Raw genomic sequence first — 7865 nt, 5'->3', positions numbered from 1 at the left:
GAGTTTGAGAGAAACTAGAGTCTTGAACTTAAATAAAGCCAATTACATAGGTATGAGGGGCGAGTTGGCTAAGGTAGATTGGGAAATTAAATTAAAGGGTTTGACAGTTGAAAAGCAATGGCAAACATTTAAAGAAATATTTCAACATTCTCAACAAATATACATTCCATTGAGAAATAAAAACTCCATGAGAAAAGGGATCCACCCCTAGCTAACTAAAGAAGTTAAGGGTAGTATAAGATTAAAAGAAGAGCCTATAATGTTGCCAAGAAGAGTAATAAGCCTGAGGATTGGGAGTGTTTTAGAAACCAGCAAAGGATGACCAAAAAATTGATAAAAAGAGAGAAAATAGAATATGAGAGTAAACTAGCAAGAAATATAAAAACAGATTGTAAGAGCTTCTACAAGTATGTAAAAAGGAAGAGAGTAGCAAAAGTGGGCCCCTTAGAGGCTGAGACAGGAGAAATTATAATGGGGAATCAGGAAATGGCAGATGTGTTAAACAAATATTTTGTATCTGTCTTCACAGTAGAAGGCACAAAAAACATAACAGAAATAGTGGGGAGCCAAGGGTCTAATGAGAGTGAGGAACTTAAAGTAATTAATATCAGTAGAGAAAAAGTACTTGAGAAACTAATGGGACTAAAAGCTGATAAATCCCCTGGACCTTTTTCTTTATTCGTTCGTGGGATGTGGGCGTCGCTGGCGAGGCCAGCATTTATTGCCCATCCCTAATTGCCCTTGAGAAGGTGGTGGTGAGCCGTCTTCTTGAACCGCTGCAGTCCATGTGGTGAAGGTTCTCCCACAATGCTGTTAGGAAGGGAGTTCCAGGATTTTGACCCAGCGACGATGAAGGAACGGCGATATATTTCCAAGTCGGGATGGTGTGTGACTTGGAGGGGAACGTGCAGGTGGTGTTGTTCCCATGTGCCTGCTGCCCTTGTCCTTCTAGGTGGTAGAGGTCGCGGGTTTGGGAGGTGCTGTCGAAGAAGTCTTGGCGAGTTGCTGCAGTGCATCCTGTGGATGGTACACACTGCAGTCACTGTGCGCTGGTGGTGAAGGGAGTGAATGTTTAGGGTGGTGGATGGGGTGCCAATCAAGCGGGTTGCTTTGTCCTGGATGGTGTCGAGCTTCTTGAGTGTTGTTGGAGCTGCACTCATCCAAGCAAGTGGATAGTATTCCATCACACTCCTGACTTGTGCCTTGTAGATGGTGGAAAGGCTTTGGGGAGTCAGGAGGTGAGTCACTCGCCGCAGAATACCCAGCCTCTGACCTGTTCTTGTAGCCACAGTGTTTATATGGCTGGTCCAGTTAAGTTTCTGGTCAATGGTGACCCCCAGGATGTTGACGGTGGGGGATTCAGCAATGTTAATGCCATTGAATGTCAAGGGGAGGTGGTTAGACTCTCTCTTGTTGGAGATGGTCATTGCCTGGCACTTATCTGGCGCGAATGTTACTTGCCACTTATGAGCCCAAGCCTGGATGTTGTCCAGCTCTTGCTGCATGCGGGCACGGACTGCTTCATTATCTGAGGGGTTGCGAATGGAACTGAACACTGTGCAATCATCAGCGAATATCCCCATTTCTGACCTTATGATGGAAGGAAGGTCATTGATGAAGCAGCTGAAGATGGTTGGGCCTAGGACACTGCCCTGAGGAACTCCTGCAGCAATGCCCTGGGGCTGAGATGATTGGCCTCCAACAGTCACTACCAGATGGCCTACATCCGAGGGTTCTAAAAGAGGTGGCTGCAGATATAGTGGATGCATTGGTTATGATCTTCCAAAATTCTCTACATTCTAGAATGGTCCCAGTGGATTGGAAGGTAGCAAATATGACCCCGCTATTCAAGAAAGGAGATAGAGAGAGAAAATAAGGAACTACAGGCTAGTTAGCCTGACATCAGTCATCGGGAAAATGCTGGAATCCATTATTAAGGAAATGGTATCAGGGCACTTAGAAAATCGTAATATGATTAGGCAGAGTCAACATAGTTTTATGAAAGGGAAATCATGTTTGACAAACCTATTAGAGTTTTTTGAGGATGTAACCAGCAGGGTAGACAAAGGGGAACTAGTGGATGTCGTAAATTTGGATTTTCAAAAAGCATTCAATAAGGTGTCACATAAAAGGTTATGACAGAAGATAAGGGCTCATGGGGTTGGGGGTCACATATTAGCATGGATAGACAATTGGTTAATGGACAGAAAACAGAGAGTAGAGATAAACGAGTCATTTTCAGGCTGGCAGGCTGTAACTATTGGGGTACCCCAAGGATCAGTGCTTGGGCCTCCGGCAGTTACCATCTACATTAATGACTTAGATGAAGGGACTGTGTCAAAATAAAAAATGCTCTGACCTCTTACCCCAGTGCAGTCTGCAACATCTAACACCACAGATACACTGCTCAGCTCGCCGCTCTCCCAAGGCGGGTACAGTTGCCACGTGTCCACCTTTGGCGTGTACGGGGTGGCTTTTGACCGTGCCCTCCAGGAACTTCGGTGAGCGGCGGGAGAGAGCGAGACCAGAGCGGGGATAAAAACAGCGCGGAGAGAGCGAGAGACCAGTCGGTGAGCGGCGGTAAAGAGCGAGACCAGAGCGGGGATAAAAACAGCGTGGAGAGAGCGAGAGTCCAGTCGGTGAGCGGCGGTAAAGAGCGAGACCAGAGCGGGGATATAAACAGCGCGGAGAGAGCGAGAGTCCAGTCGGTGAGCGGCGGTAAAGAGCGAGACCAGAGCGGGGATAAAAACAGCGTGGAGAGAGCGAGAGTCCAGTCGGTGAGCGGCGGTGAAGAGCGAGACCAGAGCGGGGATAAAAACAGCGCGGAGAGAGCGAGAGACCAGTCGGTGAGCGGCGGTAAAGAGCGAGACCAGAGCGGGAATAAAAACAGCGTGGAGAGAGCGAGAGTCCAGTCGGTGAGCGGCGGTAAAGAGCGAGACCAGAGCGGGGATAAAAACAGCGCGGAGAGAGCGAGAGTCCAGTCGGTGAGCGGCGGGAGAGAGCGAGACCAGAGCGGAGATATAAACAGCGCGGAGAGAGCGAGAGTCCAGTCGGTGAGCGGCGGGAGAGAGCGAGACCAGAGCGGAGATATAAACAGCGCGGAGAGAGCGAGACCAGAGCTTACTCTGAGAGCGAGACTCTGAGACCAGCGGCAGTTCGGGGTGACGTCACCTGTCAGAAAGTGACGCGGCACAGGGGAGGCAGCTGATTGGTGAGTAGGTTCAGGTGAGTATTTCTACCATTTTACTGTAAGTAAAGTAATAAGAAAGGGAAGATCTGCAGGTTTTATAGCAGATAGTGTTTTTTTTTTAGTGAACCTAGGTCCCTAGTATAGTTAACATTTTCTAATTTCAACGTAATTTAAAAGGGGTAACTCAGCTAAGGCAAGTCATGGCAGCAGACCTCGCACCCGTGATATGCTCCTCCTGCAAGATGTGGGAAGTCATGGACACTACCAGTGTCCCTGCCGACCATGTGTGCGGGAAGTGTGTCCACCTGCAGCTACTGACCGATCGTATCTCGGAGCTGGAGCTGCGGGTGGACTCACTGTGGAGCATCCGCGATGCAGAGAAACTCGTGGATAGCACGTTTAGCGAGTTGGTCACACCGCAGGTAAAGGGTATACAGGCAGGAAGTGAATGGGTGACCACCAGGAAGAGTAAGAGATGCAGGCAGGTAGTGCAGGGGTCCCCTGTGGCCATCCCCCTCTCAAACAGATATGCCACTTTGGATGCTGTTGGGGGGGATGACTTATCAGGGGAAGGCAGCAGCAGCCAACTTCCTGGCACCACGGGTAGCTCTGCTGCACAGGCTGGGAGGAAAAAGAGTGGCAGAGCTATAGTGATAGGGGACTCAATTGTAAGGGGAATAGACAGGCGTTTCTGCGGCCGCAACCGAGACTCCAGGATGGTGTGTTGCCTCCCTGGTGCAAGGATCAAGGATGTCTCGGAGCGGCTACAGAACATTTTGGAGGGGGAGGGCGAACAGCCAGCTGTCGTGGTGCACATAGGCACCAACGATATAGGTAAAAAAGGGGATGAGATCCTAAAAGCAGAATATAGGGAGTTAGGAGGTAAATTAAAAAATAGGACCTCAAAGGTAGTAATCTCAGGATTGCTGCCAGTGCCACGTGCTAGTCAGAGTAGAAATAGGAGGATATTTCAAATGAATACGTGGCTAGAGGAATGGTGCAAGGGGGAGGGATCCAAATTCCTGGGACACTGGAAACGGTTCTGGGGGAGGTGGGACCAGTACAAACCGGATGGTCTGCACCTGGGCAGGGCCGGGACCGCTGTCCTAGGAGGAGTGTTTGCTAGTGCTGTTGGGGAGGGTTTAAACTAAAGTGGCAGGGGGTTGGGAACCTGAGCAGGGAGAGAGAGGAAAGCGTAACAGGAAGGGACAGAAGGTATGGAGTAATAGGTAAAGTGTTAAAAAAGGAAAAAGCAGGAATTAAGCGTCACAAAACAGATTTGAAAGTTCTTTATCTGAATGCACGTAGCATTCGTAATAAAATGGACGAGTTAACGGCACAAATAACTACGTATGGGTATGATCTTGTGGCCATTACAGAAACATGGCTGCAGGGTGACAACGACTGGGAATTAAATATGCCAGGGTATTTAACAATCAGGAAGGACAGGCAGGAAGGAAGGGGAGGTGGGGTGGCTATGTTAATAAAGGAAGGAATCACTGTAATACAGAGAAATGATATTGGGACAAAGCATCAAGATAATGAAACAGTTTGGGTGGAGATAAGGAATAATAAGGGAAAAAAACATTAGTGGGCGTAGTATATAGGCCTCCTAATAGTTGCAACTCTGCTGGAAGAAGTATTAATCAGGAGATAGTCGGGGCATGTAATAAGGGAACAGCCATAATTATGGGGGATTTTAATTATCATATTAACTGGACAAATCAAATTGGGCAGAGCAGCCTTGAGGACGAGTTCATTGAATGCATCAGGGATGGATTTCTTGAGCAGTATGTAACTGATCCTACAAGGGGGCAGGCAACCTTGGACCTGGTCCTGTGTAATGAGTCAGGATTAATTAATAATGTCCTAGTTAAGGATCCCCTTGGAACGAGCGACCACAACATGGTTGAATTCCATATCCAATTAGAGGGTGAGAAGGTTGATTCTCAAACAAGCGTACTGAGCTTGAATAAAGGAGACTATGATGGTATGAGAGCGGAATTGATTAAAGTGGACTGGGAAAATAGATTAAAGGGTAAGACGGTACATGAGCAGTGGTGTTCATTTAGGGAGTTATTTTACAACTTTCAAAATAAATATATTCCACTGAGGAAAAAAGGGTGTAAAAGAAATGACAGCCATCCGTGGCTAAGTAAAGAAATCAAGGATAGTATCCGACTAAAAACAAGGACATATAAGGTAGCCAAACTTAGTGGGAGGATAGAAGATTGGGAATTCTTCAAAAGACAGCAAAAAGTAACTAAAGGATTGATTAAGAAAGGGAAGTTAGATTATGAAAAGAAATTAGCAAAAAATATAAAAACAGATAGCAAGAGTTTCTATAGTTATATAAAAAGAAAAAGGGTGGCTAAGGCCAACATAGGTCCCTTAGAGGATGAGACCGGGAAATTAATGGTGGGAAACATGGAGATGGCAAAAATGCTGAACAAATATTTTGTTTCAGTCTTTACAGTAGAGGACACTAAGAATATCCCAACACTGGACAAACAGGGGACTCTCGGGGGGGAGGAGCTAAATACGATTAAAATCACTCAGGAGATGGTACTCAGTAAAATAATGGGACTCAAGGCGGATAAATCCCCTGGACCTGATGGCTTCCATCCTAGGGTCTTGAGGGAAGTGGCAGTAGGGATTGTGGATGCTTTGGTGATAGTTTTCCAAAATTCCCTGGACTCAGGAGAGGTCCCGGCAGATTGGAAAACTGCTAATGTAACACCGTTATTTAAAAAGGGTAGTAGGCAGAAGGCTGGAAATTATAGGCCAGTTAGCTTAACATCTGTGGTGGGTAAAATTTTGGAGTCTATTATTAAGGAGACAGTAACGGAACATTTAGATAAGCATAATTTAATAGGACAAAGTCAGCATGGCTTTATGAAGGGGAAGTCATGTCTGACAAATTTGCTTGAGTTCTTCGAGGATATAACGTATAGGGTGGATAAAGGGGAACCAGTGGACATAGTGTATTTAGACTTCCAGAAGGCATTCGACAAGGTGCCACATAAAAGATTATTACTTAAGATAAAAAATCACTGGATTGGGGGTAATATTCTGGCATGGGTGGAGGATTGGTTATCAAACAGGAAGCAGAGAGTTGGGATAAATGGTTCATTTTCGGACTGGCAACCAGTAACCAGTGGTGTTCCACAGGGGTCGGTGCTGGGTCCCCAACTCTTTACAATCTATATTAACGATTTGGAGGAGGGGACCGAGTGCAACATATCAAAATTTGCAGATGATACAAAGATGGGAGGGAAAGTAGAGAGTGAGGAGGACATAAAAAACCTGCAAGGGGATATAGACAGGCTGGGTGAGTGGGCGGAGATTTGGCAGATGCAATATAATATTGGAAAATGTGAGGTTATGCACTTTGGCAGGAAAAATCAGAGAGCAAGTTATTTTCTTAATGGCGAGAGACTGGAAAGTACTGCAGTACAAAGGGATCTGGGGGTCCTAGTGCAAGAAAATCAAAAAGTTGGTATGCAGGTGCAGCAGGTGATCAAGAAAGCCAACGGAATGTTGGCTTTTATTGCTAGGGGGATGGAATATAAAAACAAGGAGGTATTGCTGCAGTTATATAAGGTATTGGTGAGACCGCACCTGGAATACTGCATACAGTTTTGGTCTCCATACTTAAGAAAAGACATACTTGCTCTCGAGGCAGTACAAAGAAGGTTCACTCGGTTAATCCCGGGGATGAGGGGGCGGACATATGAGGAGAGGTTGAGTAGATTGGGACTCTACTCATTGGAGTTCAGAAGAATGAGAGGCGATCTTATTGAAACATATAAGATTGTGAAGGGTCTTGATCGGGTGGATGCAGTAAGGATGTTCCCAAAGATGGGTGAAACTAGAACTAGGGGGCATAATCTTAGAATAAGGGGCTGCTCTTTCAAAACTGAGATGAGGAGAAACTTCTTCACTCAGAGGGTGGTAGGTCTGTGGAATTTGCTGCCCCAGGAAGCTGTGGAAGCTACATCATTAGATAAATTTAAAACAGAAATAGACAGTTTCCTAGAAGTAAAGGGAATTAGGGGTTATGGGGAGCGGGCAGGAAATTGGACGTGAAGCTGAGTTCGGATCGGTCAATGCCCTGTGGGTGGCGGAGAGGGCCCAGGGGCTATGTGGCCGGGTCCTGCTCCGACTTCTTGTGTTCTTTAGATTTGTGGTTGGGATCAGATCAGCCATGATCTTATTGAATGGCGGAGCAGGCTCGAGGGGCCGATTGGCCTACTCCTGCTCCAATTTCTTATGTTCTTATGTTCTTATGTTAATGTACCCAAGTTTGCGGACAATACAAAGCTGGGTGGGAAAGTGAGCTGTGAGGAGGACACAAAGAGTCGGTAAAGAGATATAGAGAGGTTAAGTGAGTGGGCAAGAAGGTGGCAGATGGAGTATAATGTGGGGAAATGTGAGGTTATTCACTTTGGTAGGAAGAATAGAAAGACAGAATATTTTTTAAATGGTGAGAAACTATTGAATGTTGGTGTTCAGAGAGACTTGCCTGTCCTTGTGCAAGAAACACAAAAATTAGCAAGCTATTAGGAAAGCAAGTGGAAAGTTGTCCTTTATTTTAAGGGGGTTGGAGTACAAAAGTAAGGAAGTCTTACTACAACTACACAGGGCTTTGGTGAGACCTCACCTAGAGTACTGT

The sequence above is a fragment of the Heptranchias perlo genome, chromosome 1 (genome assembly GCF_035084215.1).
Source record: "Heptranchias perlo isolate sHepPer1 chromosome 1, sHepPer1.hap1, whole genome shotgun sequence".
In the NCBI taxonomy this organism is placed as follows: domain Eukaryota; kingdom Metazoa; phylum Chordata; class Chondrichthyes; order Hexanchiformes; family Hexanchidae; genus Heptranchias; species Heptranchias perlo.
This window is presented reverse-complemented; position numbering follows the sequence as displayed.